This window comes from Anabrus simplex, chromosome 1 (genome assembly GCF_040414725.1).
Source record: "Anabrus simplex isolate iqAnaSimp1 chromosome 1, ASM4041472v1, whole genome shotgun sequence".
Taxonomy (NCBI): domain Eukaryota; kingdom Metazoa; phylum Arthropoda; class Insecta; order Orthoptera; family Tettigoniidae; genus Anabrus; species Anabrus simplex.
The window spans coordinates 1,721,823,681-1,721,836,807 of record NC_090265.1 but is presented as its reverse complement, the minus strand read 5'-3'; positions in this window follow the sequence as shown (position 1 = coordinate 1,721,836,807).

The window sequence follows — 13,127 nt, the reverse complement described above, 5'->3', positions numbered from 1 at the left end:
TAGTCACCATTTTGTGTCTGCCATCTTGCGTAAGCATCCCTAGGACGTCTCAAGGCATCTTGTTTCTCATAAGAGCAGCCACCATCTTGTAGAAATAGATAGCTGCGAATGCCAAAGGGCTTAAGTAGGAATCGAACCGTTGATCTCATCATTAGACTATGTTTTTTCTTGTTCCTGATACTACGAACCTACGTATTAGGTGGAAAATTTTTGTCCGTTTTGCTCTACGATGCATCGTTTTCGAGATATTTAACATTTTGCATTTAAGCCTCCAAATTTAATGAATCGAACCTGCACGGTACGTTATACTCTCTACCATAGCTAGACCTGATCATGTTACGAAGACTCGCTTCAATACAAGCTAAAACAGAGCAAATGCCAAAGGGCCTAAGTAGGAACCGAACCGATGATCCCATCATTAGACTATGATTTTCTTGTTCCTCATACTGCGAACCTAGGTATTAGGCAGAAAAATTTTGTCCGTTTTGCTCTACGGTGCACCGTTTTCGATATATTTAACATTTTGCATTTAAGCCCTAAATTTAATGAATCGAACTATCACGACACGTTAGCCTCTAAGCTAGCATTCTTCATAAGAGTAGCAACCATCTTGCGCAAGCACCCTTAAAGCGTCTCATAAGGAGTTATGTATAGCCGCCATCTTGTGTCCGCCATCTTGCGCAAGCATCCTTAGGGCGTCTCAAGCCATCTTGTGCAAGGACACTTAAGCCGTCCCATAAGAGCAGTCGCTATCTTGAGCAAGCATCCCTAGGGCATCTCATAAGGAGCCATGTATAACTACCATCTTGAGCAAGCATCCCAAGGGCGTCTCATAAGAACCTGTGTATAGCAGCCATCTTGCGTAAGCACCCTTAAGGAGTCATGTATAGCCGCCATCTTATGCAATTAGCGTCGAGAGAGGGCCGCTATAGAATTTCTCTTTTTAAATTATCCACCACCACATTTCAAAGGTATCTAGCTAAAGATGGCAGCACTGCGGATGACAGGTGACGAATTTACATCTACTACGATAAAGAGGGCAGCACGGTGCTCTCTGGATTAAAGATGGTGGATGACAGCTGTCAAAAAAGCACGTGGCTATGTTTACCAAACAAGAGCACGTAGAATTTGCCACCACCACATTTCAAACTAAAGAGGGCAGCACTATGCTCTGTTGATTAAAGATGGCGGATGGTAGCTGTCAAAAAAGCACGTGAGTTTGTTTCCAAACAAGAGCACGTGGGAATTTGCCGCCACCACATTTCAAAGGTATCTAGCTAAAGATGGCAGCACGGTGCTCTCTTGATTAAAGATGGTGGATGATAGCTAGCAGAACTTTTCAAATTGCCCGCTACTACGTGCTTAAGGTAGTAGCCATAAAGAGGGCAGCACGGTGTTCTGTGGATTAAAGATGGCGGATGACAGGTGATGAAATTGCCCGCATGATAGCAGCACGGTGCTCTGTTGATTAAAGATGGCGGATGACAGCTGTCAAAAAAGCACATGGCTTTGTTTCCAAACAAGAGCACGTGGAATTTGCCGCCACCACAGGTATCTAGCTAAAGAGGGCAGCACCGTGCTCTCTTGCGGGTGACAGCTGTCAAAGAGCACGTGAGTTTGTTTCCAAACAAGAGCACGTGGAATTTTTTAATTTGCCGCCACCACATAGAGGGCAGCACGGTGCTCTCTTGATTAAAGATGGCTGCTGTCAAAAAGCATTTTTCAGATTATCCGCCACCACATTTCAAAGGTAAGTAGCTAAAGAGGGCAGCACTGTGCTCAAAGATGGCGGATGACAGCTGTCAAAAAACACGTGGCTTTGTTTACCTCGCGCTAGTTAGGTTAAGTTGGTAGCACTAAGGTTTAGACCCGTCAAGATGGCAGCACTGCCGATGACAGGTGACGAAAGAGGGCAGCACAGTGCTCAAAGATGGCGGATGACAGCTGTCAAAAAAGCACGTGGCTGTCAAAAAGCACGTGGCTTTGTTTACCTCGAGCTAGTTAGGTTAAGTTGGTATCACCGAGGTTTATTCCCGTCAAGATGGCAGTACTGAGGTTAGCGATGCGTTGTTGTCTGTCAAAAAGCACGTGGCTTTGTTTACCTCATGCTAGGTAGGTTAAGTTGGTACCACCGAGGTTTATTCCCGTTAAGATGGCAGTACTGAGGTTTGCGATGCGTTGTTGTCTGTCAAAAAGCACGTGGCTTTGTTTACAAATCTGTCAAAAAGCACGTGGCTGTCAAAAAGCACGTGGCTTTGTTTACCTCATGCTAGTGAGGTTAAGTTGGCACTACTGAGGTTTAGGACCGTCAAGATGGCAGTACTGAGGTTAGCGATGCGTTGTTGTCTGTCGTAAAGCACGTGGCTGTCAAAAAACACGTGGCTTTGTTTACCTCATGCTAGTTAGGTTAAGTTGGTACTAGTGAGGTTTAGGCCCGTCAAGGTGGCAACAGTGAGGTTAGCGTTGCGTTGTTGTCGATGACAGCTGTCAAAAAGCACGTGGCTTTGTTTACAAATTCAAATCTCTCGCCAAAATTCAAATTTCCCGCCAAAATTCAAATTTCCCGCGGGCGGCGGCGGAGGCGGCGGAGGAGGAGGCGGGCGGCGGCGGCCGCAGAACCCGCTTATTATACTACTCTTGTCTTTCTTTGACCGACACCTTCATTTTTCGAAGTGTCGGATCCCTTCCATTTTTCCCTCTGATTAGTGTTATATAGAGGATGGTTGCCTAGTTGTACTTCCTCTTAAAACAATAATCACCACCTACCTCAACGGTAAACAAACACATTCGTTATACAATTTTAAACCGCTTGTTCCAGCAGGCTATCCTATCGTAGTTCAACCGTCAACTATAAGCTTCTTACCGGTAAACACTAGTGTTATTCAACATATATCCGTCGTACTCGAAGATCAGTTCGAAAACCCAATCGACTTACAAAATGAGGATGTAACAGTAGAGTTAATTATTCGTCCAGTAAAGTACAGTAATCATATATAACATAAAGCGTACACTTATGTACTATCATTCGAGTAAGGAACAGTTGAACAACAACATCATGGTAGTAATTTACAACAACCAGTCAAAAAACCGAGGATTAAAAGAGGAAGCAGCTAGCGTAGTAAAATATAGAGTAAAGCTAAAAAAACAATCTCATCGTGTACGCGACAAGAAAAAATTAACCACAAACAATAAAAACTTTTTACAATCGCTAGGCTACCGACTACTATAAGTTCTATTTCTCCTACAGAAACTACTTTACTCTCTTTTCGTGTGCGTAATCACGGTAACATTACTCTCTTTTCGTGTGAAATCACTTTACAATGCTACCGACTGCCCCCCAGGATAAAGCATATAAATTCTAATTCTCTACCAAAAACTACTTTAGTCTCTTTTTGTGTACAATCACGCTAACATCAAGGAGAAATATGTTCAACGTAACGGACAAAGATATATTTGACAACAGAGTTGCCAGGCGGGAAGTAAGGAGCTATCATCCATATGCTGGCACGAAATATGAAAACAACGATGAAATTCGAGTTCCTGTACACAACCAAGAACATATCTTTTTACCCTCTGAAGCTGATGTTCACATCGAAGCTGAAATAGTTAGATCAAGCGCAGATAATACACCTTCAGCTACAGCCGCTCCCGATCAAAACTTTGCAGCAAATCTCTTCGATGAAATGCGTATTGAATTGAATGGGAAAGAGATTGAAAGAACACGACGTGTAGGCACGACTAGTGCTATAAAAACTTTCGCCTCTTATTCTGAAAATGAAATGTTAGCGCTGCATCAATTTCTACACCACCAAACGAAGCTACTATTGCCCACGCAATTACAAAGCTGTTCCATGCAATTATCCCTCTGAGTCTTCTTTGCGGATTATTTGAAGACTACAGGAAACCATTCATAAACTGTAAACTCGAATTTATCTTTATTCGTTCTAGAGATGACAAATGTGCACTGTTTTCAGCCAACGCGGAAGATACAGCTAAGGTTAAAGTACGAAAAATGTATATAAAGCTACCAACTCTAATACTGTCCGACGAGGAAAAAGTTAAACGCATAAAGTTATTCCAAAAAAATCCTTCTATTCCTGTAGCATTTCGCTCGTGGAATTATCACGAGTTACCTACAATTCCAAATTCAACGAAAATTAATTGGACTGTTATGACTACGTCACAAATAGAAAAACCGAGAGTTTTTATGCTTTCCAAACCGATCGTAAGAAAATTAATGTTTCTTCTTCTCTGTTCGATCACTGTAATATTCGATCCGTTGGCGTATTCTTAAATTCAAACTTTTATCCCTATGAAAAGGCTGTAGCTAATTTTAACAATGGCGACTACAGTGAATTGTATGATATGTTCATCAAGTTTCGTAATGCGTACTATCAGCTTGATGATATTCGTTCCGAACCGAACATATCACGAAGTGAATTTCACTCGCATTGTCCTATTGTTGTTGTTAATTGCATGGAACAGGTTGAATCGATAAAATCTTCCTCTGTAGATGTTCGCGTTGAAATTGAAACAAACGAACCTATTCCAGCCAACACTACTCTGCATTGCATTATTATTCATGATCGCATAATAAATTATAAACCACTAACGAATGAAGTATTTTTCTTCCAATAATCTTGCGCGAGTTTTTCTTCCTTTTTTTCTTTCTAATAGTGTATATAAACGAGAGAGTGAAGATTCTCTGCTTCAGTTCTTCGATATCAAGCACACCATGAGTGCAAAACCCAGAGGAATGATAGTTGACATTCAGAGGTTACCTACTGGAGGTTACGAGATAGCCTGTTGTAATATAGATTCGTCTACAAATGTGTTATCTACTGCTCTATTAGGTATGAGTGTACCTAATTTAGATTTCACGCTTACGTCGTTTTTCAATCTTCTCAGTGAACAACAATACCAATATCTGGTTGTGTGCAACTGTGTTAATGAGTTACGTCTATTAGCACTGCGAGAGTATCGTCGTACATGCATAATTGACTTGAACACTATAGAAGGTGTACCTGATTTAAGAACAATGCGTAACGAGTGTTTCCCTGTTGACTGTCCGCGCCATTTACCACATGTTGCAAGACATTCAGGCAGCTGTGCTATGTTCAACGTTCACGCAGTTCATAGTTGGCTAAAATCGTCAGATGGTGTGATGAGAATAGTGTGTTCAGTGATAAACAAATTTAAGAAAGAAGGTGTGAGCAGATTCAATAAATTTGAGTGGGCTTTCTTCCCTGAAAACATATTATCTATTTACGAACAACATCAGTTAAGTGCGCTCTGGCAGTATCTACCAGATCATCTGAAGGCGAACTTACACCAGGCTTGTCAGGATTCAGGAGCTAACAACAACGACATCGTCCGAGCTTGATATCAGCTACTAATACATCAATTATTAAGGTGAAAAAAATAGATATAATACCATCCTTTTTTCCTTGCTTGTTTTTTCGGTTTTATTCAGCTTCTAACTAATTTATTTATTTTTTCTCCCCTGCAGGTCTCTCCTCATAGTGCCAACAACAACGTCGGAGCTTGATATTAAGTGCCAACAACAACGTCCGAGCTTGATATTGGTTACTATTTCATCAATTATTAAGGTAAAGAAAAAACTTTCTTTCCCCCCCCCCCCCCCCTCTGCAGGACTCTCCTCTGGTGGCGGTCGAAGATTCAGTATCTGCAGATCTCTCCTTGCAGTTACAAATTCAATCAAAAGTTTATATTTTGAAAAACCTCTATAGTTTCCTATTCAATAAACTTGATTGTAAAAGGAAATATGTTCTCTCTTTTTTTTCATTCTCCTACTCCTACTTTAGTTAGAGTACAAGGAATAAAAGGAGAGGCTGCGCAGGATAGTTTGAAAGAAAATCAACTTTTTGATCATCTAGTGTAGAGTTTTCATTTTTTCGAAAAAGAAAAAAGATTAAATAAAGGTTTACAATGCACTTTAATATATAAATGATAGAAAATTAACTTACAGTACAATACTAGTTAGTACAATAGTATACAATGTACTTAAACAGCGAGTGAAATTCTATAAGATTCCTTTTTTTATAATTAAATAAATATAATAGTATGCAATGTACTTTAAAAGTATAAATACAGTACAATACATTGAATAAAAGAAACAGCGAATGAAATGTTTATCTAGTTTGAAATTCTATAAGATTACTTTTTTCTTTAATTAATTACAGAATGAAACAAAAGTTTCTCTAAAATAAAATGATTAAAGCAATCACAGGAGCTTCTCCTCTTATTACTTAATATTCACCTTCAGAGAAAATTACATTATTTTACATACAGAAGGATAAACTGATGACAAAGTGGAGGAGGTGTTCACAAAAAAAGCAAACCTACTTTGCAAGATAGCTATACATTAGTTATACTTCTTTTCTCTGCAAGACTGTAATGTCCAAATGGTAATGTATTAATTTTGTTATCTGTGATGTACCTTTTGTCATCATTAGCTGTGAGTGCTAGTTTGTATTGACGAACCGTGAACACAGAATGAGAATTGGAAGTAATGCACACTTGTAGTTTGGTCACTTGTTCACCTTCATACAGACAACGTCTATACTGATCAATTGTAAGGTGATCGACAACATTTTTTGACACCCTTAGCTTTACATGTAGTTTTCTCTTTTTCACACAACTTAATAGCATACATCTATGGTCGCAAACCTACAAATTCTTCAACAATACTTCCACCGTTTTCATCCTTCATCAAACCTATTTCACCTGAATTTTTTCTTTCAATTTGGAAAGGATTATTTTCATCATAATTTCCTGTATCAAACAAAACTGAATTTTCCTTCATAAACTCATATATATCAAATGAAAAATTGTATATCAAACTGTCGGTGTCAGTGTAGAGCAGTTGTGAGTTTGATTCTGTGTTTCTCAAATAACGTTGTAGTGAAAATCTTTCATTTTCATTTTTGACAAATCTAAAATTGTAGCACCGAGGTAAACCGGTTGTTTGTGATGAATTTGAAGTTTCTTCATTTCGATAACCATACACTGTTCGTCTACTATAATACGACGTTTGAAGTTTGCTCTTGAGATCAACTTACCTGCACCAGAACGACCCTCCCACTGTGTGACCCATCTGACGTCGTGCAGCTTCCTTACGTTCATTAATGAACGACCAAAAATTGCGTTATTCATTAATTTATAGAAACTTTTCTCGAACTCATTTTTTGCTAACTTTCGTTTCTCTGTGTTCAAATCAATGTCGCATTTTAACCATGCGCTCTGATTAAACTGAATCGCTCTGTAAATGTGAGCTACTTTCATACCTAATTCTACACACTGTTTTAATAGCCTATAATGAAGAACATACCGTTCCTTGTTGTAAAGAGTGCTCATTAGTTTCGTAGATTTTTCAGGACACAATGGATAATCGGCATGTTTATCATGAAGTTCTAGTGGGTAGATTAAATCAACTTCTACCATAAACCCAACATCTGCTTCATCTCCTACATTCATAATGTCTAAATTCTCAACGTTTTCAACTCATTGAAAGCCGCCCATTGGAAGAAACTGTTGCATAGCGAATCCATACAAATTGTTCACGTCAAAGTACATTATGTATGATTCCGGTTTGGACTCATCGTATGTTAACATGTACTTGTTATTTGCTGCTGCATGCCGCGTAACGCATTGCACATTACCACCGCGTATGGAGCGTTCGAAAAACTGCAGCATGTCGATATCCTGAAGTAATTCTAGCTGGACAGCTGTTATTTTCTTCATAGCACTCCATGCCATAGACGGTACCGTGTAGAAATGAGCGGCATCAATACCATATGTCTCTTTTCCACTCAATCTAAAGTTTTCAAATACATCGGCCAAGAGTAAAGTATCGATTTTCAAGTAAAGATCAGAATATTCACCCAACGATTTACAGTTAAACTTATTCCAAATAAGCTGAGCAAACGCGTAGTTTTCTTCCGAAACAGTTTCACCCTTTAAAGAGCTAAAGAATGAACTCCTTGACGGTAAACTAGTGTCGTCTAACACCTCCATACTAGTAACATATTCGTATGGAAATATCCCTTTCCGAGAAGCGAGTTTAAACTGTAAATCATCGGTGAAATACCGTCTCGTTACAAGCTTTGACTCGTCACTAAGTAATAGGGACATTTTGTCCAGCGAAAAAGGAATAAAGTTGTAAATGTCTATAAATCTTAGTTCAACACACTGTCTTTGGTTATAACGTATAAAGTTTGAAAATCCTTTGTATCGTTCCATGTTCACTGCTAATAGTTTAATGTTCGTTCTGAGATTTGTCACAACATCCCCTCCCTTCCTATGCAGTTCTCTAATTATGAAATGTCCATCATAGGCTGTCAAATTATGGAATGCTACCGGCAAGATAGAAATTTTACGATACTGTAAGTTACACAATTGATGTGCTGATCCCCTGTAAACACCCGTTAAATGACAATGATCGCGAACTTTAATTTCATTATCTGCAATTTCCTTCTCACATATGTGACATAATGTAGACGAAAGAAATTCATTTTCTTGCTCAACAGTTAATGCTAACATTGGTTTCGTTTCAAAATAATAGGGCGCAAGCGTGTCCACCAAGTTATACATCTCATCTACGAACCATTTTACACAATCACTACCTCGATAGAGTTTGAAAGAGCACAAATCTCTGTCAAAACTACAGTGTAAATAATATGCTACGCTGTATGGCACATGTTCGTGAATTGGAGTTGAATGTGAGGTGTTATCACTTGGAAAACAAGTAGACACAGGTTTCAGTATGCATTCAGTGTCAGCATACACAATAAAAGGCACTGTCTCTTTAACCTTATACTCGGTAAAGTACACTAGCCGTTCCCTATCCGAAGGCATTATACTTTTGCCCACCGGAAATTGTATAGAGTTATTAGTATGCAAAACTAATTTTTCCTTATTAGAAAAGTAAGACAAACACCGTCTGCAAATATAAATTCTATTATGGTTCTTCGTAAGAGATGAGCGCACAAGACGTGGAAGATTCTTAATCAAACAAAAGTGATACTTCTCACTGTCGCCAATCTGAAGCATTAGAAGATCTACGATCTTTTCACACGTTTTATGTGAAATGTACAAAGGTACAAGAGTAAACTCTTTTTTGTCATCATTCCGTCCTATGCACACCCAGTTGTTCTCGTCATACTGCGCTCCGAATACATTCACGGAGATTTCGTTTTGATCTTCAAATTTTCTCATGTATCTCATTTCCATCGGGATTGGTATGTCTTTTAAATTTAAAATTGCATTATAATGTGGATAAGAAGAAATGCGATCTACATGATGTATAGCTGGAACTAAGCCAGCAACTACACTCCACTCAAAGCAAGCATCTCGTGTTCCGCAGATTAATAACTGCTTTCTTGTTTCGAATTGCTGTAGGCAACGTTAGACTAGTTGGCAACTTGCCCACGTGAAAACCTACATTTTTATTAATGTTTATCCGCAATTCGCGAATTCGTAGCAGAGACCATCCCGAATCACGAGCCTCGAACTCCGATAATTTTTTCAGAATCGGTTTCGTTACATGTTCGTTGTACCATTCTCTTAAATTAGTACCTTCAGTAATTTCAGCGTTCCTTGAATGAAAATAATTGTTATCGATTTTATCGTGAAGGACATGTTGTGTGCAGAGAACGGTATTTACTTTTAATGCTTGTGTCTTGAGTGCTTCCTTCACGTATTTATTAAACCACACGTAAGATTTATCTAGGAACTCTTCGGGGAGTAAGAAATCATTGTTAACATTTACCACCGCTAGTGTGTACACTCTGCGCCGAAAAGCTTCCTCGATTTGTTTACACTGGAAAGCAGACAAATCATCTATCTGAAAAGTTAGTCCATTAACAGCGCGAGCGTGAAAATAAATTTCTAACATCTGATTACGCATTTCCTCTAGCTCGTTAAGATTGAACTGAGCTTCTTCTCGCTCGTCGCTAGGTTCGAACCGATATGAAATTAGTATTGATCCATTTACCTCCCTCATAAACTCGCGAATGCGTTCAAACGCTCTATCAAAATGAGTTTGCATTCTTCCCGCATCTTCATCTGTCTGTAAATTAATGTCTAGTTTTCTACGTTTGCTCGAAGGATACTCCATGACTACAAAAAAAATTACGATTTGGTGCTAAATTTTTCAGCCATCTCAAGACAAGTCCAGCAGTTGCTGTAGCAACGACTTATCAAGAATGTACAATCCGTCATTACACAGTATAACCATCGAGCTAGGTCACTACCTTCTGCATCGCGTGAACAGTGTACAGCTTCGCTTGGAAACTCGTCCTGAAGCTTCCCTAACAATGTATTCCGGTAATAGGAAATTTTATTCGATTCTTGTGAAGAAAAGGAAAATTCAATTTTATAAATTTCTTCGAATGTATTATACCCAAGAAATAGTAAAAAATGTTCATTTCTTGAAAGTTCACTCAAAAGAAATCGCACTACAGCAGCTGTCACTTCCTGCTGGCTTTCGTAAGCTTTACTCAGGTTCGTCACATATACTGTATAATTAAAAAGGGAACCCCCTCTGTTCCATAGTTCAATACAATTAGCACTCACTTCTTGTTCTTGTTGTGCGCTCAGTTGTCCCGCTTCATCTTCAACAGGCTGTGAAGTAGCGACCACATCCTCCTCTCGATGTACTTGCAGACGACGACTCTGTATGCTTGGATATGCTTGATGTTCAGTTCCTGGTTTAATCTCAACTTTCTTCCACTTCATCATATTACCACCTCGGACCTGAAAAGAAACACCACATACTATTAACAAAACAATTATGCAAATACGGCGAAAAAAAGTTACATTAAGAACGAAAATACTCTCTGCATACTTACTTAGTTAAAATAGATGTCGTAACTGTTGATATTCTACTGTAGGAAGCACACTTGATGGTAACCCCTCTCCATGCCTCTGTACATCATTTTCAAGTTTTTTTTAAAGAATTTATTTCTTCTATTTCTTCTGCTGTAAGTTTTGAGAATTGCGCCGGCAGGAAAACACTCACAGTCTCCTCATCTTCCCCTTCTATAACAACGATTATTTTCCTCCCAAATCTTGTTTCTACCGCTCTCAGCGCTTTAACCTTAAATGGATGGTTAAGTTGCAACTCACTTAACTTTCTATTATGAAATTGTGGTGCCTTTGCAATTTTGTTTAATTTCATTAACATATCCATTCTGTTGAAACTGCTATATCTTTTTAAAATTAACAAACTAAATAAACTTACACTTACTGAAGAGGAAAGAAAAGTAGTAGTAGTAGTAGTAGAGAACTCTTCCAACTAGATGATAGTTTTCATGTTGTGCTCTGCTCCTTAAATACTCCCTGCCACCACCTTCACTCCTCACCAGTAGGCTGGACTTGTCACTAGTTCACCTTCACTCAAAATTACAACCTACAATAAACATCCTGTTCGTGACAGAGATAACCTTCATCAAGTTAGAAAGCGGATCTTGCCTAGTAACAGCTGCACTGTAGCACTCCTTAGTGTTTCCCCCTCACCCACAGTAAGAGAGGAGTGAGGGATCATTTTTTTTTTTACATAAACTAACATCCAGTTCAGCTTTCACCAGCAAGTGACCTATTAAAGCAAATCCAGTTGCCACATAGTTACTGTACCTTAGCCACAAGAGTAACCTTTCAAGAAAATTAATTACCTCTTACATAAAGACCTCTGAGTGTGTTGTCCTCATTCAACATGTGGTTGACCCCCTTAGCCAGTGAAAGCTACTCCAGCAAATCCAGTCACAGCACCTTGCCCCACACCTTTCAAGAATTAATTACCTCTCACATAAAGACCTTGCAGTATGTGTAGTTAACATTCCACACACGCCTTGGCAAGTGAGAGGCCCCTTCAGGGGGAGAGGAAGCGCACGGGCATGCGCAGTGGCTGCCGCTGGTCCAGAATTCTTCTCTCGCAGCGCTGGTCCAGAATTCTTGTTTTACATCTACTCCCATACTCTGGAATGATACTCTAGTTGGGGTCTTACCAGAGACTTATATGCCCTCTCCTTTACATCCTTACTACAACCACTAAACACCCTCATAACCATGAGCGGCCATCTGTACCCTTTATTTACAATCCCATTTATGTGATTTCCCCAATGAAGGTCTTTCCTTATATTAACACCTCGGTACTTACAGTGATCCCCAAATGGAACCTTCCCCCCATCAACACAAAATTAAAATTGAGAGGACTTTTGCTATTTGCTAGTGGCTTTACATCGCGCCAACACAGATAGGTCTTATGGCGACGATGGGATAGGAAAGGGGAAGGAAGCGGCCGTGGCCTTAATTAAGGTACAGCCCCAGCATTTGCCTGGTGTGAAAATGGGAAACCACGGAAAACCATCTTCAGGGCTGCCCACAGTATGATTCGAACCCACTATCTCCCGGATGCAAGCTCACGGCCGCGCGCCTCAGACCGCATGGCCAACTCGCCCGGTGCTTTTGCTATTTGTGAAATTCACAACCTGATTTGATGCTTGTTGTTTAAAGGGGCCTAACATTGAAGGTCATCGGCACAACAACCTGATTTTTGACCCCATTTATCATCATGCCTTTGTTGGAGAGACCCAGTCTAGTCTAGGAAGCCAAGAATAACGGCCGAGAGGATTCTTCGTGCTGACCACGTGACACCTCGTAATTTGCAGGCCTTCGGGCTGAGCAGCTGTCGCTTAGTAGGCCAAAGCCCTTCAAGGGCTGTAGTGCCATGGGGTTTGGGTTTGGATTTTTTTTTTTTTTTTTTTTTTTGGAGAGATGTAGTATTTACAGTGCACTATGTCTTCTGGTATGGTCTAGAATAAATTTGTTACTTTCATTGACCTGTCTCAGTCTGCTACTTGGCTTTGACAATATGAAAGTGACTGAGGTATGAGCAATTCTAGTAGTACCATTCATTATGCAGCCAGTCCCTGTTATGAATGGTGTGAAAATATCGCTCATAGGGTCGGTTGGTGTATACATTTCAGTGGGCTTGGCAGACTGATATGTAATGGCAACTTCTGGCTCAGTGAGGAAAGCAACATGAAACTACCTCACTCCTCATTTTCCTAGTATGCCTCTTCAGTGACAAGTAAGCTGTCTATGAC